This window comes from Pongo abelii, chromosome 13, assembly GCF_028885655.2.
Source record: "Pongo abelii isolate AG06213 chromosome 13, NHGRI_mPonAbe1-v2.0_pri, whole genome shotgun sequence".
Lineage (NCBI taxonomy): Eukaryota > Metazoa > Chordata > Mammalia > Primates > Hominidae > Pongo > Pongo abelii.
Genome location: NC_071998.2, coordinates 77,646,089 through 77,670,606, shown reverse-complemented (window position 1 = coordinate 77,670,606; position 24,518 = coordinate 77,646,089). Strand labels below are relative to the sequence as shown.

At 42.0% G+C, this 24,518-nt stretch overlaps 1 long non-coding RNA gene across 2 annotated transcripts; it reads right to left on the bottom strand.

Annotated features, from left to right (window-relative positions):
• Positions 1-1,352: 1,352 nt before the first annotated feature.
• LINC02872 (long intergenic non-protein coding RNA 2872) lies at positions 1,353-12,442 on the bottom strand. Of its 2 annotated transcripts, XR_010136542.1 has the most exons (3): positions 12,134-12,436; positions 11,647-11,767; positions 1,353-4,881 (listed from the first exon to the last, which is right to left on the bottom strand). It is a non-coding gene; the product is annotated as a long intergenic non-protein coding RNA 2872 (long non-coding RNA). The 2 variants fall into 2 exon arrangements; XR_010136543.1 differs by lacking the exon at positions 11,647-11,767 and having other exon boundaries at positions 1,354-4,881; positions 12,134-12,442.
• Between the last annotated feature and the right edge of the window lie 12,076 nt (positions 12,443-24,518).

Genomic DNA, 24,518 nt, shown 5'->3' with positions numbered 1-24,518 from the left:
CTTTTGCCACTATCAGTTTTTTACTCTTATTTGGTTGAGACAAAAAAAGTAGGGAGACAGGTATTATGGCAGATTATTAAATCTGTATCATATGTTATTCTTAAGTAAGAATCACTTTTCCAAAGTCCTGGGTGTAATCATCTCTTGAAATACAGCTTCACTACATGCCTCGAAGTCACTGGCAGTTCTCCAAAGAGACTAAACAGAACTTCAAATATTATTTTAGGACACTGAGGGAAAAGGAGAGAAGTGAGATTGATTTCATTTTAAATGACTGGAGCCGAGCTTTGCAAGGTCCAGTCTTCTCTGCCTTATTCCTGGGGCTTTTGTTTGCCAATTAGGGCATATCACCTGGATTCAGAAGTTGGGCTAAACCAAGTCCTCGTTGTAACAGAGATGGGGAGGAGACATGCTCCCTTCACAGCTGTCCTTGTGTGTCAGCCCAAGTAACAGATGGGAACAGCTGTGCCCCAGCCCACATGTGCCCTCGTGAGAAAGCCAGCGCAGATCGGTGACTCCTCGTGATTTCAGAAAAGCAACTTGATCCTCTTATGGAAAGTGACAGCATCTGTGGTTGTTTCATAAGGGTCAGGAGAAGTCTAAGGAGAGACCCCCAGCCTCAAACTCTGTCCTTCAATAGGGGCCGAGCAACCCCAACAAAAATCAAAACCAAATTCCTGAACCAGAGAAGGAAGCACTTCCAATGTGACAGGTGCTCAGGGCTGGGCTTGTGAAATTTTGCTTTGGGTGCCTGGAAGATGAGAAGAAAACAGAACTCACTTTTTTGTCCAGTTCTATAGGAAACCACACACAGAGAACCAGACACCTAGGAGTGGGCGGATAGTGATTATGCAAGGGCACCCTGTGTGATGAGCAGAAAGCAGTCGGGTGGGGTGTCCTGCAGGGAGGGAGGCAGGCTTCAAGCCCCCAGCAGCTCAGGCCACCAAGAAAAAGGATCCATAACAAAATGCTTTCATCCTCACTAGTGTCCCTGGTGATGCAGGGGCTCTTCCTCCTCGTGGAGATCATGGAAGGCATCTAACGTGCCTGAGATGAAAGAGTATCCCTGCTAATATTAAGTTCCTTAGTATTATTTACTTAATAATAAGCCAAGTTCATTGAAACATTGGATAGGTTTACCTCATCCAAACATAAAGGGACCACTATGATAAAGCCCTGGGATTGGACATTAAGATTATTTCTGTGCTTTGTAGGTTTGTTTTTATTGATTTGGGTGTTTTATTAGGCATACAGTCCAGACTCCCTCCCATCCCCCACTTATCCTCTGGGCAGCCACTTCTTGTTACCTGTCCTTTGAAGTTTCTTAATGCATATCCAAACAGACACATATAGATCATTGCCTCTCCTTTTATTTATTATATGGTAGCAAGTAATAGAAAGAATTTCATTTTTTTACAGTTTTATAACTTTCCATTGTATGATGTATAATAATTAATTTAATCAGCATCTTATCGATGGACATTAAGTTTTTTCTAGTTCTTTGTGATTACCAACAATGCAGCCAGGAGTAACACTCCACTTATGTCATTTCACTGATATGCAGGTTTCCTATATGATAAATTTCTAAAAGTAGAATGTGGATTTTAGTGATTCAACCAAATTGTTCAAGATGCCCACAAGCAGTCTATGAGAATTTTCCACATTCTCATAGCGTATATTCACACTTTGAGTTTTGCCATTCTGACAGGTGAAAAGCAGTATCTCAGTGTAATTTCAATTTTGATTTTTCTTATATGAGTGAGGCTGAACATATTTTTATATGGGTAAGAGTTATCTACATTTCCTTTTCCGTAAACTCTTCATATCCTTTGCCCATTTTTTCTGAGTTGTTGGTCTTTCCTTCTGAATCTAGTAATTTTTAAAAACTGATTATTGTATTTTTCAGTTTTAAAATTTCCATTTGGTTCTTCCTTACATTTTCTATTTCTCTGCTGTGACTTTCCACTTTGTCATTTGTTTCGAGCATTCATACTTGCTTTAAAATCAGGGCATTTGTATAATAGCTGCTTTATGATTCTTGCTGGATAGTTTCAACATCTGTGTAATCTCAATGCTTACAATTGCCTTTTCTTTTTCAAGTTGAGATTTTTATGGTTTTCAGTGTGATGAGATTTTGGATTGCATCCTAGACATTTTCAGTAGTATGTTATATTATTCTGGTTCCCATTTAAGTCTTTGATTTTAGCAGGCACTTGACCTGTTTAAGTTCAGAATGCTTGTTCCGGTTCACTTTGTGAGCTGTGGCTCAAAAGTCATTTCATTTTCAAAGCCTTTACAGTGCTATTTCAATCTGCCCCACTTGGGTGCTACCCTGAGGCCAATCTGAAACCCGGGCAGTGTTTCAAACCAGTGTTCAGTTTTTCTGACCCTTGAATCTTTTTGCCGTGTTGTTTCTTGTCTGTTTTGTGCATGGGGCACTCAGAGTTCTACCCAGGATTTCATACACAAATTTAGAAAACTGCTTTCTCCAGTTCTCTCCCCCACATAGTCCTCCCCCAGCCTCTAGTTAGGAGTGGGAAGGGTGTGGTCACATTACTGCAGGAGGAGGAATAGATGAGTGGGCTTCATCCACAACATTCCCCCAGCAGCACATGGTGGCAGGGGGAGGGGTTAGCCAGCACAAAAGGGCAGATGTGATCAAAATGTTTTTGCTCTGCGGGAAACACTGGTCATTTGGCTAAAAAGAGTTTTCTTGGGGTTTTTAAATTTGTACCCATCTGTGTTTCTGGGTGATAGGCATTGCTAGAGCCCACACTGCCATACATGGGAGAAAAAATTAATGAACAAAAGAAAACAAACACATAAACAACACCCAAGGCACTCCCTGCTATATGATGCCTTGAGTATGGAGGAAATCCCCAGTTTTTATTTCTTTTTCCAACTTTGGAGTCTTCTGTGGGTTGCTTTATGAATTTTGTCCAGAGCTTTTTCTTATTGTTAGTAGGAAGAATAGGGCGGAACATGCTTAGTACATTTAGTCTAGAAACTAAGTTGTGGAGATCTACTCACTTTTTATGAAACTGTCGCCCAGAATCCACTCCGTACCTGCCCCACCTTCCTGCTCCCTGAAAACCCCAGTAGGTCGTTTCTCCACGCCTGGGTCTGGATCATGGCCAGTGACGCTTTCTGACCCCACCTCCCCATGCCTCAGGGGTCACGAGGTCTCCGAATGTAGGTTCCATATCTCATCTAGCAAAGAGGTGAAGTCTTGCATGCTCTATAAACCATGTTACCCCTATACACCATGCTTATCTAGGTAGTAACTGCTGATACAGTCCCCACACTTACCTCCTGAGGACAAACACTAATGCTCAGAGGCAGTGCCATTGAAGCCATAGGAAGGAAATACTTTCATAACCGCCTCATAATATTCAAAGTTTCTCCCCCACTAAGCAGTCAAATTTCACATTATTATGCCCTTTCTCATATCCGCTTCCAAATTATGCTGCCTCAAGCCTGCCAGCCAAAGAAAGGCCCCTGTTCCTGAGCCAGCTGTGTCTCAGACAGTTGCTTACCTGCCAAGGCTTGAAGACTACCTCTGCACGGGTAATTAATTCTGTTCTCAGTCAAGGGCTTCCACATGAATCTGTTCCTGGTTTTCTCTATTTATAGGTTATTTTATACTCACAACTCTCCCTCTTTAACAAACAAAAAACAGTATGAAAACAACATCAGCAACAAGAACAAATGAATAAATAAATAAAAACTCCCCGCATCCTGCTGCTCTGCTCTGATTACCACCATCTCTTCTTTCCCTTCCAGACAAGTTTCTTGGAATGGTAATCAATGTGTCCTCATATCCTCCCTGAGATTCATATCCCATCTCAGCTTTGTTTAACTCTCACCACTTCATTAAAAGTTCATCAAGGCCTTCAACAAACTGAATATTGCCAATGCCAGAGGGTACTTGCTAGTCCCCTTAACTCCTCACCCTTTCTCAATGGTCTCAGCTCTTCTGCTTCTGTAATAGTCCTCTCTTTTTCCTCCCACCTCTGTAATAGTTATTCATCTTCTTCATGAATTTCTCAGCAGCCCATCATCCCTTCTACATGAATGTTAATAAGATGATGATGACAATGATGATAACCCTCCCCAATATGTACTGAGCTCTTATGCCAGGTTCTAGGCCAGGTAGCTGGAATGCATCATAACATTTAATTCTCATAAAAATCCATTTTTGGAATGTGGAAACTGAGAAATGTCAGGTTATTTGCCCAAGTTTAGGCAGCTATTCCATGGCAGAGGATTTAGGTATAGATTTACCAAAGAGATTCATCTTTGGCCTGTTTCATAGTTCACTTTGCATCTTCTCTTTGAATTATTTTGGCTATTTTCATGGTCTTCCCGAGTGACATTTCTCAAGAGGTTTTTCCGATCTGGGCTTCCAACTCCTAAATCAGACTTTCTCCTGAAGTTGTCAATCTGGATATCCTCTACTGTATTAGTCAGGGTTTTCCAGAGAAACAGAACCTATAGGATAGATAGGTAAATTGATAAAAATAAATTTATTATAGGAACTAGCTGATGGCAGTTGAAAGTTCAACAGACGATCTGCTGTCTGCAAACTGGAGAACCAGGGAAACCAATGACGTAATTCAGTCTAAGTCCAAAGGCCAGCAAATTAGGAGGCTAGTGGTAAAAGTTCCAGTCTAAGTCCAAAAACCTGAGAACCAGGAGTGCTGATATCTGAGGGTAGGAGAAGATGGATGTTTCAGCTCAAGCAGAGAAAGACAGAATTTGCTCTTCTGCTTTTTTGTTCTATTAGGTACTCAAATAATTGGACGATGCCCACACACATTGGTGAGGGTGGATCTTCTTTGTGCAGTTTTCTGATTCAAATGCCAATCTCTTCTGAGACACCTGCACAGACACATTCAGAAATAAAGTTTTACCAGTGATCTGGGCATCCCATAGCCCAGTCAAGTTGACACACAAAATTAACCATACACTTAGAAACCTCACAGAACTCATAATATTCCCTCCTCTATGCCACCTGATCCTTCTGCTGTGTTCTGGGTCTTTGTGATTGAGATAGCTAGCTTCCACCCAGTTGTACAGGGGAAACACACAAAACATTTTTGACTCCTCCTCTCTCCTTTGCCCTTCACTTATCATAAAGCCTATTAATTTTATTTCCTGTTTCTAGAATCCAGCTTTTCTTCTCACCCCAACTAGCACTCTCAGACTCAGGTTCTCATATCTTCTCTTTTGGTTATAGCAATGAATACCTACAAAGTTTTCCTACTTTCATTTTATCTTTTTTTAAGTCAGTAAGCTTCACTTAAAGTGTCTTCCCTCCTCCACTCCTTCCCCCTAAAACACCCAAAACATAAACATGGCAATTTGGGTTATCTATTGCTATGTAACAATCCACATGAAAACTTGGAAGTCTAAGATAATTTATGATTATATCTCCAATTCTGTGGGTTGTTAAGGGGCAATCCTCAGTTGGGGTATTTCATGCAGTTGCATTCAGATGGTGGCTTGGAATGGAGTGATCTAAAGGCTTGACTTGGCTGGATGTTCATGATAGCAATGCACAAGATGGTTTTGGCTGGGAGCTCAGCTGGGGTGACTGACCAGAGCACCTACATGTGGCATCTCCATGGGGTTTAGACTCTGACCGCATGGCAGTTTGCTTCTAAGAGGAGATGTCATGTTCCAAGAGCAAGTATTCTGAGAGAACTAGGCAGAAGCTGCAGGACTACTTAAGACCTCTTCTTAGAATGTCACTTCTGTTATCTTCCCTTAGCCAAGCAGTTGCTTAGGCCAGCCTAAACTCAAGAGGAGAAAAATTAAAGCCTACCTTTTAATGCAGTGAGCAGTACACATGCACAGAGAGGAAAGCCAGTGAGGCGATTATCTTGGAGACTATCTACCTCAATGACCATATCATTTTCATGTGTCTAACTCCTGAATTGCTCACCAATCACTGGGACATGAAGTCCAAGCTCCCTGTAGTACAATGCATAGACTTTCTAGGGTTTGCAACACTGACTTCTCCAACATCTTTTCCTTCCACTCCCAGCCCTCCACATTTATTGCTTATACATCTCTCTATCCCGCCTCTGCCATAGACCTTAATGGTTATTCCCTCTCGCCACCCACCTTAATATCCTTACTAAACCTTCTTTTCTTAGTCAACTTCTACTTCATCCTTTAAGGCCACTTAGACACCACATCCTCCAGGAAGCTCTCCTGGAATCCCAGCTTGGGTAGGGTGAGCCACTTTTGTGGGCTTCTGTTGCACCCTTAGTGCACTTATCGTAATACTTGTTATAATATAATATTTGTGTTGATATTATACATTCATGTTTCTCTTTCCCTTCACACCCCTAGATGATTAGCCCCTTGAAGGCAGGAGCCATATCCCATCCATCTTTGTACCTTTGGTGCACTTTGGTGTGGTAGCTTTGCAATGTGTCAACTTGCCTAGACAGAACTACATTTCCCAGAACTTCCATCCCTGCATGTTTCTGGTTAGAGTGAGCCACAAAAGAGCCTCCTGTGGGACATGTGAAGGTTGGAGATGAAGCAGCAGCCTTTTTTGTAGCTCACACATATGCTGCTTGTTGCTGCTGTGGGACAGCAGGCCCCTGCTGTCCTGCTTCGGCCTCTTGGCTCCTGGGCCAGCTCTGTGATGAAGGGCACAAGCTTTTCCTGCAGGACACCCACACCATCAAAGTCAGAGGGAGCAAGAATCGGCATGAGTCTCAGTCCATCCTCATGGGTTCCAGCTTATGCCCGTGGGCTCCATCTTGTCCTTGCTTCCCCACTGCCTGCCTTGTGGACAATGTCCTTACAGAGATTGCTTAGCAAGAACCCACAACTTTGTAAGGTACAAATCCCTGTAACAAAGATACACACACACACATAGGTATATATGTATATGTGTGTATAAGTGTGTGTCTGTGTGTTTGACATGCATACATAAAACATGTATTACCTCCTAGTGCGTCTGCTTCTGATTGAACTATGACTGACATAGATGAGAGGGTTTATCAGGGAAAATTTGAGACATGTCAAAAACAATGACAAATCACCTGCTTTTTAAAATAATCATTGCTGTAATAATATTACAACTAACCATATCTCCATGCCGTCTCTTCACCATCCCACAGGACAGTGTCAGAGAGGCTGGGTTCGAGGCCGGCTCTATCACTTTCTAGCTGTGTTCATTGGGCAAACTCCAAACCTCAGTTTCCTCATCTGTAAAATGTAAGAAACAACTGTGTTTACCTCATGGGTTCATGGAGGATTAAGAGATAATTAATACACTCGAAATTCTTAGTATGTGCCTAACATGTAATTAATGCTTAAACCAAGTTAGCTAATATTAACTGTATAAAATACATAACTACTTGTAGATAGCACATTTGTCCCCACAATAATTTATATTCCATCCATGTACATTTACACTCATAATTCAGAAACTGCATTTGTGTTATTGAAGTGCAGAAATTATAGTGCACTTCAGAGGTCATGAGTATAAATATTTTTACACTGTTCCAAATCATTTATGGGTTAAAACGTTTATAATAAAATATCTCAAAAATTAATTAAAGTATAAGATTAAAATTATGTAGTCTGCTTGCTTGTGTTGATGGCATAAACCCAGAATGATATAACCCCTTCATTCCTTTGGCTCTTTCAGAAATCATCCTTCAGCCTTAAGAGTTTTAAACTCTTCCTTCTTTAAAAACTGAATCAGGCTGGGCGCAGTGGCTCATCCCTGTAATCCCAGCACTTTGAGAGGCCAAGGTGGGTGGATCACTTGAGGTCAGGAGTTCAAGATCAGCCTGGCCAATATGGTGAAACCCTGTCTGTACTAAAAATATAAAACAATTAGCCGGGCATGGTGGCGCACGCCTGTAATCCCAGCTACTCTGGAGGCTGAGGCAGAAGGGTCGCTTGAACCCAGGAGGCGGAGGCTGCAGTGAGCTGAGATCATGCTACCGCACTCCAGCCTCGGTGACAGAGGGAGACTCCATCTCAAACAAACAAGCAACAACAACAACAACAAAAAAACCAAACCTGAATCTATCTATATATTTAAAACGGCTTTGTAAATTCTAAATCATTTGTCCTTTTCACTTTATCTTTTTAGAGTAATTTCAGAAGGTAGACATAGCCATGGCATTTAGAACCAGTTTTAATATTGATCCGTCTAGAAGCCTTCCAAGATCCCACTAAAATCTTAACAAAATGAGGAAATGAAGACAGTTTTTAGAAGTCCCATTGGTTCTTAGGGACAGGGCTTGCAGGAATGTGCAAGACAGAGGGTGAGAGAATGACTTGGGATGATGTGACTTTTCTATTCATTTTGCCTTTTGGAACATTCAATTTTTCTGAGCTCTCTTTGTTTATGAATTGAAAATGCTTTTGTTTATTAAGTTAATTAAATTATTTTAAGAACATAAACAATGCGAGATAAGGGACTCAAACATTGTGAGCCTCTCTGTCTCTCTCTGTGCTAACAAACGGTTGGTGTCATAATAAAACAAGTATATTTCTAAATAAGGCAAAAACGCCCGGGTCCTGTCTGATGAAGCAAGAAGCCAGACAGAGCTTCCTACTGTTTCTCCTGCCCCTGACGCACACTGGGACCCTCAGAAACTCAGCGTTATATGACAGAGACAAAAGGTTAGTTCCCAGACAACAATGGACAATGCCTTGATATTTGTTTATCACCCCTCAGTGACTGCGGAAGGCTCTAGATTGTGAGAACTCAAAGCAGGGCTTTCCCATATCTGCCTTAGACTGTAACAATCTGGATATATACATATTCTTACCCCACTACCCTATACACATCTTAAGAGCAAACCACAGTCTGTATTCCCACTTGTCATACAGGAGGCATTACAAATCAATTATATTCTACAGAATAGAGAAACAATTTGCATTTTTTAGCAAATTAAACTTTAGTTCAAATATAATGTTATATACTTCAAATATTGAGATTAAGCAAACTAAAGCCTCACCCACTCCTTTTTCAGCACCCTTAAATGAGTTCCTAGGAGGCTCCAGAACCTTGTCTTAAAGATAAATGATGAGATGAAAATGCTTGCATTTCTAAATGCTGTTTCCTGAGGAACTCAATGTAATATTCTTAAGGTTCAAGAAGATGGAGTGTATATCTTGAGTCATAGACAGAACACGTTCGTTGTCAGTGCTGGGCTCAGTATGTGACTGACGGGTGCTGATCCTGGCTCTTACAGTCCCCAGATTCTGAAAGCTACCTGGCACAAGGGGCATCCTCCTATGCTGCAGATGGCCAAGGGCAAAGGTCAGAGGGCCTGATGCGCTCTTGACTCTTTCTTGCTTCTATCTTGCCTCTAACTCCCGCCTTCCTATACACGGGCTTCCTTCCATTACCTGAATCACCACAGCGCCTATGAATTCCCAGTAAGCAATTTGTTTAAAATGCAGACCCACTCAACTTCCAGGAGCTCATGGAAGATGGGTGGGTATACATTTTTAGGAATGAGAAGGGAACTAGTATTTCCGTTCCTATCCTGAAGCATGTGTCATCCTCAAATTCAAAAGAAAGTGGATAAAATTAGAACGTGTTCACTGCCTTTGAGGAACTCATGGTCTCATGGAAAGACAGCATGTCCTATCTTGTACTGTGGATTTGTCTTGAGAGCAGATGTGATGTCCCTTCCAGAACTGTTGGGGGCAAGAGTAGGGTTCTCTCAATGCCTAGGATCATTGATCATTGTGATCATGATGCACAAAACATTCTAGCCTGTTCTTCTTAAGTTTCAAGTAAATTTCAAAGATCCAAGGAAACCCATGTGTCATGATCTCCAAAATAAAATTTGGAGACAAAGAATGATGGCTTTCTGCTCTTAGAGGAGGAACAGGTGACAGGAAGCAATGTCACTGGAAGTGGGGTTTCCTCTTTTGTGAAATCCACATATTGCCATTTGTTTCCTGTTGTCCTCGGTGTTTTCTCAGTAGCTTGTGGAGGAGAATGAGCAGAGGTGTGCTTTATTGTGTCTGAGCCACAACGCTGACTTTATGATGACACAGCTGTGTTCTTGCTGTTCACCTTTCATTATTACTTCCATGGAGTTCACTGCTGGCTACCATACATCACAACATTGACAACAGATGCAACCTCTGACAAGTTTAGTTGTAGCCAGTGGGACCGGCGTTCTAGATGGTTTGATTTGTGCCTACAGCTTCTTGTTTGGATGATAGATTATAAAAACACCCAGGTCATAGCCAATACACAGTTACACAGCTCACTTTTTTTCATGTGATTTTGGTTGGGTGATTTTGTTAACGAGTATTTACAGTTTTTCACACATAAACTCACAGTATGAAGCTACTCCATGTTTATTGCTTTGCATGATACTGCAAAACTGCATTTATTGTGCTTTCTCAGTCTTTCATCAGAAACACTTCTTTGAGACATAAACATTGCATGTTTTTCACTCCATTTTTAAAAAACAAATTAAGCAGGCACTCATTTATGAAGGTACTTCAGGTAAAAGAGAGGAAAGGCTCTCAAAAGGGATGTTTGGGGGCCACTTGAGGGCTGTCTTTCATGTCAATCTCAGCCATTCCTCAGGAATTTCTATTTTCTTTTTGACACTGCTCAAGTGGCAATCCCACCCTGTCCCCTGTCCCTGACCTTGGACATAGGGAGCAGCACTGTCCCAGGGAGGGGGAGACAGAAGAAGGGAAGATGGTCAGCCCAGTCACTCCTCAGCCCAACTGGGTTTCCTCAGCAACATCTTACCCTAGACTGTCCTCTCTCCTCGCTCCTCTGCTCCAGAGAGGATGGTTTCCATGTGCTGCTTCTCTGTCATCTTTTTTCCTCTTATGTCTTTCATTATGAAACCAAAGTGCTAGAGGGATTGGGGACTATGGGGGACCCACAAAATCCCATGTTTATGAAGAAGGAAGAGAATGCTGGTGGGAGGGGGGCTCAGGCCTGCAGACATGGGGATGGAAAGTTGCTGCCTTAGTCATCTGAGGCTGTTCTAACAGGATACCATACACTGGGTGGCTAATAAGCAACAGATGTTTATTCCCACAGTTCTGGAGGCTGGGAAGTTCAAGAGCAAGGCACCAGCAGATTCAGCATCTGGTGAGGGTCTGTTTCCTGGTTTGAACAGAAGGTGCCTTTTCCCTGTGTCTTCATACGGTGGGAAGGGCAAGGCAGCTCTCTGGGGCCTTTTTTTATAAGGGCACTGATCCCACTCATGAGGACTTTCATGCCCTGATCATTTCCCAAAGGCCCCACCTCCTAATACCATCACATGCAGACGGCAGCAGCCTCCTCTTCATTCTCAAAACCTCCCTCAATAACAATCTTCGTTTCAAAAGGATTTCAAGGGCAGAGATTTTGATACCCACTGGGGCTTTTATCCTGTTTTTCAGAGGTTTGAGAGGGTTGACAACAGCTGTGGTTGGAATAAGAGGAGTTAATGGTAATGGAAAGGAAGTTGACACCTGAGGAGGACAGTTGGGGTCTAGTATAAAGTGCCTCCAAGGTTTCTATCACTGGGAAAGCTGACTGGCTAACCCTAGCTGCTTGGAACACCCTGTCTATGCCATTCCACCTTCCTCGCAACTTGGCAGGTCCTCATCCAGACTCCATCCCGGCATTACCTCTCCTGGTCTCCATTAAGATGCAGCCTTCCTGAGGACAAGGGAACTGCTGGGCGACTTAGACAGTGAGGCCCGTTGCTGCTTATCACAACCAGCGTCTCTGGAACCCCAGAAAGGCAGCCTGGGATCAGACGGAGGCAGACATTACTTATGGATGAAGGGGTAGAGAGAGGGTCAAGGGGTAGAGAGAGGGTCTAGGTGTAAAACGGGCACCAAACCACCACACAGGACTACCCCAGTCAAGATAAAAGGGGAGGCTATTTAAGCATCAGAACGTGCTCCCTCGACCCCAGAGCCTGCCCAGAATGTTGGGGGCCGCCACCTGCTTGCCTGCGAGGCCTCCAGGCTCTCGGGCGCTCATGTTCCCATCTGCTTGCTGCAGCACTAATGAAGAAACTCGACTGCCAGGCATGCTTGGAGGAATAACTCATGAAACAGATTGTAAAGCCCGGGCCCATGACTTGCTCTTTTGGGACTTGGCACTTACGTCTCTTTTTCCATTTGCATAGGCTGAGCAGGAGGCCAGGCCTCCCCGCCAGGGCCTTGCGAGCGAGGCCCCCACACCCCCAGGAGGAGATGCAGGGGTGCTGTGCTGATGCCGAGGCCGCGCCTGCTCCACATTCCAAGCGGGACACGGCCTGAGTCCCGTGGGCCCTGCCCGGAGGCCCCTGGGTGTGAATCTGTTTCTCCCCACTCGCCGGCTGTCGCGCCGCCTTCAGGCTTTTTTTTCTCGCTCTCTCTCGCCGTTCCCCGGGCAGGCAGCGTCTGCGTTTCAGCGCGGACATTTCCGGCTGGCGGGGGATGGGACCGCGGCCAGCCAGATCCCGTTCCCGTTCCCGCCTGGCTGCAGGCGCAGCTGCGATGACTTCATGACTCTGCAATGGCCGCGGGGCCGGGAAACAGGGCCGGGATTGTATTCACGGGATGGAAAGTAGCAAGTGTGAAAAACACCCGTGGCAGACTCCACCTCCTGCCTTACTACCTTTTTTGCAAAAATTGCTCTTATCTCCAGCAAAAACTCCCTGAGTGCCTTTTGCCCCTCCTGGCAGCACTGGAAGGAGGGCCGCCCGCCCGTGGAAAACGTGTCCTCCTCAGACCTGAGTCCCCCGGGCCCTCCTCAGCCAGGATCAATGTAGAGGGAATGCCAAATACTCAACCGCCTTTAAGTGGGGTTTTAGGTTTGAGGGGAAATAATGAAATTTTGCATTTGAATCTGAAAATGAGTGTGTCAGCCTGAGTGGTTGGGTGAAGAAATGGCCCTGTTTCTCCTATTAGCTTGTCCTCCCACCCCGGGGAGAGCCTGACCCAGTGAGGTGGCCACAAGACCCTAAGAGCCCTGCTCCACAGAGGTCCAGAACGCGGAGAACTGAGACCCAGGCACCACGTGACTTGGTTGTCAAGCTGCCTGACATTTCAGTGTGGTGGCAATGGACCTGGTGTGTCTGGGTGGGAGGAACATGTGGACATGGATTGTCAGATATGACTATGTACATGGTGGCATTGCTTGTGATGGTGAAAAATTGGATTGTCTATCAACAGGGAATCAAACAGGGAATAAGTAAAGTGTGTGCTGTATTTATGTGATGGAATTGTATACAGCAGTTAAAATAAATGAAAGTGATCTAGTTGAACTAGCCTGGGATAAGGCTCAAAAAAAAAATGAGCAATTTGCAGAATGAAACTGCAGTATGAAACCATTTATGTAAGAAAAGAATGAGGGCGAGGGAGAGAGAAAGAAGAAAAGAAAAACAAGAAAAACCCTCATGAAGCAATACTGCTCTCTGTGCTGCACTATAGGCTACTATAGACTATGCATAAAAGGACTGCAAGGCTAAATCCCCAAACCCCAAACTATCCAAGGGGAGGGTTCAGAGGGATAGAAATTGGAGAATGTGGTCAAAAGGCACTTTTGAGTAAATGTCCTAATATTTCAGAAGAGAATGAATTCACTTATTTCTTACGTAATTAAAAATTCATTACAAAATAGGGGAAAATGAGGTGTTAGTGGTTTACAAACTTCATCCATCCAGATTGAGCAGATGTGGAGCTTTACCATTGACTTATTTGTGAGTAATTAGTGGTTTAGGTTTTTTTTTCTTTTGCTGAGATGTAGCAAATTGATATGATTAAAAGGGTGAGACAAGGTACGTGTGGGTGTGCGTGTTCATAAATCAACAGGTGACTGTGTTAAGTAACCCTCAAGAGAGTCCTTTTCCAAGTAGTTAGTCTGTCATACGTGGCCTTGCTGAGCCGCAGGGTCATCATCCCGTCAGGCCAAACACAGGGCTGTAGCATTTATTGCTCTAATTGTGCTGTTTAGAAACCCGTGAGGCACAAAGGCTAGGGAGCCCTGATCTGTTTTTGGAGTCCTGCTATCTCCCTTTGTACCTTCCACTTGGAAAATCTTGCAGGTAGACATCAATTAGCAATGCAAACACCATGTTGGAAATTCACTTTATTTGGGGGCTTGTTGCGGGGGTGGTGAGGTAAGTGAATAATTTAGCTAAGAATTCTGCAAACCCAAAGGTAGTGATTACTATAGACAGAGATTTTAAAATATGGATGAAGCTTGTGTGTGTATTTGTGTGTGTGTGTGTGTGTGTGTGTGTGTAGAATTAACAATACAAAATTTTAAAATTATTTTAAAAACACTCTTTTATTAAAGGAGAATATTTAAAATTAGAAAATAAATTATAAACTTATTAGGAAGTAGCTTGCTTATGTTTTAGAATCAGTATGAATAATACTAGTTGTTTTCAAAAATAATATTTTCCCTAACTATAATAGTTGTATTCTCATTGTAGAAAACTCAGTAAAGAAAAGTATAAACAACACAATTAAAAGCAAACAAAAATGAAGCAGTAGCTAACTCCTGATGGTTGAATTATGGATGTTTTCTTTTAGACTTTTCTATTATAAATATAACAAAATCTCCATCCTACTGGTGATATTACTTTGTAGCCTGTTTTTATCATACTGTTAATATGTGAGAGGCCCCCAATCCAGAAGTTTTCCAGTACCTCCTTCCAGCCAGTTTCCTACCCACCCCAGGCATTGGTGGCCACTGGTCTGATTTTTGTCACTATCGTGTTGCCCTTTTTGGAATGCGATATGAATGGCATCATACAGTATGTAGCCTTTTGTGACAAGCTTCTTTCATTTATCATAATGCTTTTAGAGTCTTCTATGTTGTTTCAAATATCAGAAGTTCTGTCTTTTATGCTGAATAGAACCCCATTGTATGGGTATATTACAATTTGTTTATCTATCATCTGCGGGGATTTGCTGAACATTTAGATCTAGTCTGTAGGTCAAAATCTGTCACCTGTTTTGGAATACTCTTGGACATTATTTCTTCAAATAATGCTCTGCCCCATCTCAGCCTCTCCTCTCCTTCTGGGACTCAAGTTGCAGCTGTGCTAGGGAGCATTTGATTGGGTTCCCTATATCTCTTATGCTCTATTTTGTTCTTTTCATTTTTTTCTCTTGGTGCATCAGTTGGATCTTTTCTGTAGACTTCAACTACACTGTATTTTTTCTTTCAGATCCTTGAATATTTCTGATGCTATTGCTATGAGGCTGGTGCAAATAGAATCTTAAATTTTACTTCCATCCCTTTTTTGCCTGGTTAATTCTTAGTCATCATCTAGATTTTGCTTCCCCAGGAATGCCTTCTCTGACCTCCAAGATGAAGCCAGATGACAGCCCCTCAAAGTACTAAGCCTCTTTCCTCTTGAACACTAGCCAAAGTTGCAGAATTTGTCTGCCTTCCTCTCTAGACCATAAGCTTTACATGGCAGAGACTGGTCTGCTTTTTGTTTATTGTTGTTTCCCCATCTGTAGCCTGGTTCCTGAAACATAGTAAGATCCTAATATTTTTGAAATGTTCCCCCTTCAGGTAGTTGGGGGTCCGCTTCCTGAGGTTATTTAGGTAACCTCATCATAGCTCGGGGTATCTCATCTATGCCTTTGCACCAAGCATCCCACACTTGGTGATGGTCTTTACAGAAATGTCTACTGCATATGGCCTCAGTTGACTTCAGAGATGGAAGATCAAACCACTGCAAGAAGGGCATGATCAGAGATATTTCTGCCATAGCATGGTTAGAATACCAAGCTGAAAACAGAACATAGGCTTGAACACAGCTGTAGTGGATAACCCTCAGACTCATGGGGAACTGTTGGCTCTTTTGGCTGAATTCTTGGTTATAAACTTCTAATTTTGCGGTTGACCTAGAAATTCTCATTTCTGGGAAATGACTGAGCCAATTCTCTGTTCTCCTAGTTTGCAAAGGAGCTTCTGTTGTTTCTGACTAACATTAACTTGCCACACTGGCTTACTTTCACTCTTATTCTCTAGGGGAACAAGGTTTCTTTCTTTCTTTCTTTTTCTTTCTTTCTTTCTTTCTTTCTTTCTTTCTTTCTTTCTTTCTTTCTTTCTTCTTTCTTTCAGTCTTCTTTCTTTCTTTCTTTCTTTCTTTCTTTCTTTCTTTCTTTCTTCTTTCTTTCAGTCTTCTTTCTTTCTTTCTTTCTTTATCTTTCTTCTTTCTTTCTTTCCTTTTCTTTTCCTTCCTTCCTTCCTTCTTTCTTTCTGTCTTTCTCCCTTCCTTCCTTCCTTTTTCCTTTTCCTTTCCTCTTTCTTTCTATATGTTCTTCCCTGAGGAAGACAAAAATTTGTAACTTCCTTTCCCTGAGGAAGACAAAAATATATAAGTCCATACAGTATAATTTGAATTTCAACCAAAGGAGCCATGTCATTAATACACTTCAGAGGACACAAATTTTTCACTGGGTAAGTAGACTATATAATATATCAAAATGCACAGGAAATTTTTCTGGAACATATGTATATAGAAATCTATGAATCTATAGATAATAGCAGTAGTAAGAAGAAGATATAAATGAGAATATAGGTACTATCTCATTTAATCCTCATACGTATCAGAACATAAGGCATTATTACTAATTTACAGAGACGTGAATTTAAGTACAAGGATTGTAAGTTGCAGGGGTCAACTAATGGTGAAACTGGGAAGGATGCTCAGTGCAGAACCCGTGCATAAGACTAAGATGAGAGGAAAAACATGAAGGATATAGATAGTACTTCTTTAATTTACATTCGCTCTTGTTTTTAGGGAAATTGTACTTTCAGCAAATTTAACTAGCTAATGCATAGTTCTGATCGAATGCATAGTCTCCACTACCTGAAACCTTCCAGTAGCTCTTTATTGTCTAACCAAAGCCAGGCAAGTTTGCCTGTCACTAGCTTTCCCAGAGACTTTTCATCATTTTCTACATGCCCTGGCACATTGAGAATTTCAAAAGGGGTTAGTTTATCAAACTTATTTTCCTACGGAGTGTCTTTTATCCTGGAGCATCTTTCAGTTTCCCAGTGATCTTGGGAAATGCAACATAGAAAATAAAATTTAAATATCTAAGTCTTGTTCTTCATTTCTTAGTTTATACCTTTCTGGCCATCTCAAAGTTTTGCAAGGGCCAGACCAGGAATGTAAATGAAAGAAGCCAGGAGAAATGAAATGATGGGTGATAATTACCTTCCATAGTAAGAGGAGGGGAGTGGTCTACTGGGAAGTATTTGCTTATTAAAAGGAGAAAACCACTAAATGTCATATGAAATATAACCTCAGAATTGCCAGGCAGTTTGATACTCTAAGTGAATTTGGAAACTTGAATTTTGATCTATACTATCATTATTTTTAAAGGATGGCAGCTAGTTCAGATTTAAAACTCTCTGTGGGTGAACACTGTGTGAGCCAAGCATGACCCATCTACAAGCTGAATTTGGCTTAAAGACAGCCAGTTTGTGACTTTTCTACATGATGGTATCTCGGCTACTTTTTCCTGTTTATCTCTAAAATGACAAAAAATTGTTGAAAACAAACTTCTTATTTTAGGGAGGAGTATACCATTTTTTTTCTATTCGTTTTTCAGGATAAATGTCTCTCTCACACACACCCCTTTCTATACATACATGTATGCAAATATAAACCAGTCACACCCATATTTGATTAGCTCATTTTCTAGGTTCACCTCGTTTTGAAGGTTGTGAATGTTATGACAAGCTGTGGACTTATCTTCTTTTCTGCATTCCCACATGCAGGCAAGTACAGTGATCAGCACTGTTTAGTCACAGGCTACCAGACTGGTGTGTAGTTGACTTGAGCTACTTTTCATAGAATCTATTTCTATGTGGTACAACTGATGGTAGTTTCTGTGTATCCATGTGTTGCTCCTAATACCTCTGAAAATATCTGCAGAGGAAGTAAAAAATTATCTTGTAGATGAGCTCATTTTGAGCCACTAGGGTAATTGATGGAGGTTTGGAAAACTGGATAGAAGAAAAAATACTGATATTCCCCTTTAAAAAGTGCATGCTTTTATTTTTTTATTTTTATTTATTTTTTTGAGACAGAGTCTCACTCTGACGCCCAGGCTGGAGTGCAGTGGCATGATCTTGGCTCACTGCAACCTCCACCTCCCGGGTTCAAGCAATTCTCCTGCCTCAACCTCCTGAGTAGCTGGGATTACAGGCACTTGCTACCATGTGCGGTTAATTTTTGTATTTTTAATAGAGACGGGATTTCACCACGTTGGCCAGGCTGGTCTTGAACTCCTGACCTCAGGTGATCCACCCGCCTTGGTCTCCCAAAGTGCTGGGATTATAGGCATGAGCCACCGTGCCTGGTCTCATACTTTTAAAAGTAGAGAATAAGTAATTTCTTTTAATCCCATTATAAGTAGAGCTCTAGTTTAAGATACTAATAAAGCGCTTGTTCTGTAGGTGTGGGAATTTCTATTGGCATCGATAGTTTTCAAGGCATGGGGGAATCTAATGTGGCTGTCACCACCATTAACTTCATGCTGAGTATATCTCACCTATTTCTTCTTCCACTCAGTGAGCTTTAATCACTCTTCACTCCTCTGTGAAACCTACTCTGACTGCTTCATCTTCCCTTCTTCTGGAAAGGCAATCACTCCCTTTTCTGCAGCGTATGTATCTGGTGCAATGAGAGCACCCTATGAAAATGCTGTAGGAGAATAACATCTCTGCTTGTCTATTCCTCTCCTCCATATGCAACCATAAGAGCTACAGTGGCCATGTCACCTGTAAATCTCAGTTCTTCATACTGTCCTTCGTACCCAGGAGATGCTCAATGAACACGGAATGAATGGCTGTTTGAATAAAACATGGAAATTTTGAAAGTAACAGGTAGAATGACAACTAGAACTATCTATCCATGGAACGGACATCTTTGAGCCCTCCATCACTTGGGGGTGTTCAGGTGGAAGTTGGATGACAGCTATGGAAAATATATCTGTAGGAGTTAGAAGGCTTGAATGACATCCTCTCCCAGATCCTTTCTAGTTATGACATAATCAGGGATTTCAGCTTTGCCAGTTTGCTTTGGCACCTGGGTTGTGGAGTTAGGGGAGCTCCTTCCCCCACTTCCCTGGGCCCCAGCCTTACTATGGTTACACACTGCCCAGACTTCCACTTGCCAGCACCTGCATTTTTTTGCCTGGGCATTTTTGTCTGGGCTTTGGGGCCCACTCTGACTGAAGAGGGCTGTTGAGGATAAATACTGCAACTCACCGGTCTATCAGGTGAGATCATGCTACCCTGGTGGCCATTGTTTCCCAGGGAGGTCAAGCAAGCTCCAGCTGTCAACAGCAGTAAGTGGCCTGATGACTACTGGCTGGTGTCTCTTCCTGTCTACCTTTCCCACTCCCCTCCTAGTGTTTCCGGGGCCACCCATCACCTCCCAAATAAACGACTTGCACTCAAATCCTTGCCACAGGGTCATCTTCAAGAAAAACCCTAAAAGGTAGTTAGATTCTCAGCAGATTCCTTCCATAGGCTAATCCCTAGGACACCCACATTTATTCTCCAATGTGGAATTAAATTCAACAAATAGCTCCCAGACAGAAGACTTAGAAGTCACTGTGACAGGGGCCATCAGGGGAAATACAGCAGGGGGAATACTGATGCGCATTTCAGATACTAATTAACAGCTCCCACACCTCAAAGCTGAGGCAACGTCTAGCACTAAAGCAAACAGTGTGATTGAAACTTGCCACAGTACCTGACAGCAACGGCCAGCAACTCTGTAGATGCCACCTTCTCTAACTGCACTAATTACACAACGTGGCGTCACTTAAAAACAGTGCACAGCTGAATGATAACACACTTAAACAAACAAGCCTGGGTTCAGTCATCTCCAGGGATAATTATGTGGGAACTAGGTAAGGAGACAGGTGAGAGGTAAATTAGAATCCTTGTAGATTGTCCTCTGTGGAGCCAGTAAATATGCTGTGGAAGAAATGACTGATTTTATGGTTACAAAACACCCACATAACAGCAGGGGGTGGGGGTTTTATAGGATCCCTCATAATGACCAAGCTATTAAACATCAAGCAGAAGTTGAGCTTTTTTTTTGTCTAAGCTGACATTTCTCCATGGAAAAAGCCTAACTATAGGCATCCTCAAAGCCAATCCAGCCCCAAGAGTGACGAGTCTCGTGATTAATGCTGACTCCAGTTCCCCCAGCCTTAGCATGGTCACATGAGAAGCTGAACCAGGAAACTCAATATGGGCAACGCGTGATTGATGAGGAAACCCAGCCTGCTGGGAAATGCTGCTGGAGGGGAAAGAGCCTCAGCATCTGACCTATATAAAACTCCTGGCCTGCTATGGCTACCGCTGACAAAACCTACCATCAGGACTGGAAAGAATACATGAGTGGTGGATAAAGGGACTTCTTTCATTACCTTTGGTTAAAGAGGATCTGTTGCTCTTCTAAAAACAGAGCTCTAGGAGAACCTACTGAAGGCCTCGAAGCCCTAAGCTGAGCCCGGGGACATTGGCATCGCATTCCCTGCCTGCTTTAACTTGACCAGAACACTGTAAGAGCAAAACCATCAATTGTATGCGTTGGAAAAGGTTTCTCTATTTCTGTTCAATTCTGAGAGTCTAGGCAATTGTACAATAAAACACCAGAGAGGAAAAAAATTCAATGGCCCCATGTCTATAAAAGACTTGAAAAAAAAACTATTTGTTGGAAAAAAACTTTATTGAGGGGTCTAAATACAGGCTGCTGCTGCGCCAGGTCAGAATTAAGGTAATGTTTTTGTTGAGTCTTTTGTTGGCATCTAGTTATCAAATGCTACATCAGAATCCAAATGGCAAGTAAGCAAACCTAACTGTTATCTATACAATTCCGTAACTCCAGATCATCTGGTTTGAGATCCCCCAAATTCTGAGAGTCAGCTACTTTTCAATTTCAAATTAGTTTAAAGAAATTCCATGTCTAGGGAAGGCTTTGCAGGCATCACCACCTTTCCAAGGTCTTTAGAAAAGAATCCCAAACTCCTACAAAACAGAGCCTCCATCTTCTGCCTTTTTTTCTGATGGAAGATAAGTCAGTGACCACTGCTTTGATACGACACCATGTGCTATCTTTTCTCCTCAAATTCAAATAAATTTGTCTCAAACAAAATCCTGAACTCCAAGATGATATGGTATAAATAAGAACTCCAGGGCTATGCAGGAAACAGGACTCCTACTCTCAGTTTAAAACATGTGACAATTATATTTGGACTCAGCTAACATGCTGAGGATTGACTTACACTTATTTGATGTTACGTTGATATTACATTTATTACTTCATTAAATCTTCTCATCCACACTGTAATGTAGATACTAGGATCCTCTTGTTTCTCTGAAGGCCATGCTTACTTGTCCAAGTTCCATCATCTATTCAGGGACAGACTTAGAAAGATCCAAACTGAAAACCCTGCTCTAAGCCCCTAACTTTTTCCATTACAGATGTTTGAGCAATAATTAAATTGAAATGACAGCAGAGGGGAAAATTTGAATGTACGAATAACTTCATTTTCCTGGCTGCTCTTGAAAAGCAAGAGTACAATTTGAACAAGAAATCATTTTGTAAAAATATGAACATCTGAATTTTTTCCTTCTTGCCTGGCGACAGACTCTTGGTCTCCCTCTCAGCTAGGCTTCTCTCCTTTCTCTGCTAGCCTTCTTTTTTCCTAATATGTTTGAAGTCCCACACCATGTGTGCTCAACGGAGGGAAAAATAAGCAGTATTGCTTTTCAGATGTCCCTAGGAAACCTAATATGTGTTTGATGCTCACTGCACTGAAATGGAAGTTCCTTGTGCAACTCATCACCACCCCCCCAGACCCTGATCAGGCTCAGATATCTGCAGTCTTTCAGATGCAGAGAATCTATTTCTCCCCACCCCACTTTGGCCTTACATGGGCCCTTTTTCTTTTTATGCATGCAACAGGAAATTTTGAGTATAGTGGTCCTAGCTGGCAAGGTAGGGAATGAAGGAATATTTGGTGCTGGTTTCAAGTGTGATAGAACAAATAATGACACTCTAAGGAATTGTGAACTATTAAGGAAAATTTATTGTCACATCCACTTAAGCAATCCACGTATTTCCATCTTAAATATAGTCTTTTTAACAGGGTTTGGAAGTTAGAGTGGTGGCATCTACCATTCACAGAGAACACAAGAGGTGAGGGGGTGGCAAAATTCTGCCAGAGTGAAGACTGAACATGCAGGAAAAGGAGATACCCTTAACCAAGGAATATTAAGATGTTTCTCCCAGCTGCCTCTACCTTCGAGGAGAAAATAGGGAATTAATTCTCATACAACATTAAATTCTTGTTCAGAATTTACTTGCAATATTTGGCATGTGATTCAGTCATTGATTTGTACATAAAGCTGTGCAACATTTTGAAATTTCTAGAGGAGTACTACTAAGATTGCAAAATCCAGGATGCAGTGAGCTTGAATACATTTCATTGTAAGACTGAAAATATTCTGTTATCTGGACAAACAGACTATATATTATAGAGATATATTTTTGGCTACATTTTCTTATATTTTAAAGCTATTTATTGCTTTGGGTTTCTTTTTTTCTTTTTCAAGTGGAAGCAAGTATGAGACTGATGAATCCTGTATTCAGTTAAGGAAATGCCCAAATGAGGGAGCCCATTGCTTCTCCAAAAGGAGATAAACATCTACCTCACTGGAGTATTGGATGCTGTCTCTGTGTGGAACCAGCATCATCTCTGATTGACAGGCTGTCCCTATGGTTCTTGTGCCTTCACTTTTCTGGATTATAATGCATTTACAAACCTAAGCATATAGTTATTTGCATAAAACTAAGAGATATCAAATGCAAGATTTATAAAACCAGCATTCGATGCCTCTTTTAGTTTAGGCTTTTGGTCTAAGTCTTACAGAATTGATTTGCAGAAACCAGGAGAGAGGCAGGAAGCTGGAGCAGCATTCTTCACCAAACCATCTGGTTTTTGTCATGGGAAACATGTCAGCTTCCATTTGGTGTCACTCAGCTCACCTCAGGCTGTCTAGTCTGAAGCCCAGGCTAAGGGTTCCTCTAGTAAAGCTCCGACTGTATTTCCTCCAGTTAATGCAGCCTGTGAGTGCCTGGTAGTTACCAATCTCCTCTTACTCCCATTTACTCCTTTTTACATGGGCTTTTACATCCACAGACATTTCATGGAAGATTAATCACAGAAAGCAGTGTGGGGACGCAGCTGCCAGCAAAAACGCACGAGCAGGCATTCTGCAGCACAGCCCGGATTCTTGCCTAATCCAGCATCGGTACAACCTGGGGCTCTGAAAACAGAACGAACGAAGGACACACCTTTAAATCCAACTGCAAATGTGGTTTATTTATATTGAAGACATTTAAATGTCCCTAGAGCCACAAAAATTACTCTTTTAATTAAGCACATTTCCTTTTATGACTTTCTGAAGGTAATGGTAACATGCATAAAGATTTAATAGTTAGAGGGATTTTGTCCAAGTGCTGATCACTCTCCATGCAATTGAAGCCTATTTCATGGAGAAATGTCTTTGGTTTTTATATATTTTTTATTATGACAGCCTTTCCCCTAAAGCAATATTTAAAGAAAATTGGCTGATTTGAGCTTAGGGATTATAGGCGTCTGATGACTGTTTCAATTAATCATTATTTATATGAATTTTGTGAAAACCTAGTTTTGCTGTCCAGTTTGGTAACGATTAGCCACAGATGCCTACTTAAAATGAATCTTAAATGAATTACAATCAAATAAAATTAAGTATTTGGTTTATCAGTGGCAGTAGCCACATTTCAAGTGCTCAATAGCCACATACAGCCAGAGGCTACCATATTGAACACAGAGGTAGAACATTCCTATCATTGTGAAAAGTTCTGTCGATAGCACTGAGTCCTAAAGCATAAAGGCAGGTGGACTGCACAGTGAGCACACTACAGATGTGGGAAGGTGTCAGCACTTGGAAGGTGGGCACCATGTAGCTTAAGGAATGAACAGTGAAAGGTGATGTCCTATCTGGGCAAAGTACCCAGGCAGAATAGGTTTGATGTATCAGTGTCGAAACAGGTGCATGAAGTTCAAACCTGAATAATTCTGGGCAGGACAATAGAATCTAGTCCATATACCAGGAGCAAATTCAGGGCTAAGAAATGAACAATACCAAAGTCTCTGGAGCAAAAGAGAATAAGAAAGACAGAAAATGTACAAACACAATTGGGATATGGCAGTCATCTAGACTCTCAAGGAATGTTGTATTCAATTCCTGCTGCTGCTTTCACAAATGCCCACAGACTTTCTGGCATAAAACAACACAAATTTGTTATTTTATAGTTCTGTAATTCAGGAGTCTCACTGGGCTAAATGAAGGTGTCGGCAGAGCTGTGTTTCTTCTGGAGGCTCTAGTTTCCTGGCCTGTCTCCAGCTTGTAGAGGCGACTTGCATTCTTTGGCTCCGTGGCCCCTTCCCCCATCCTC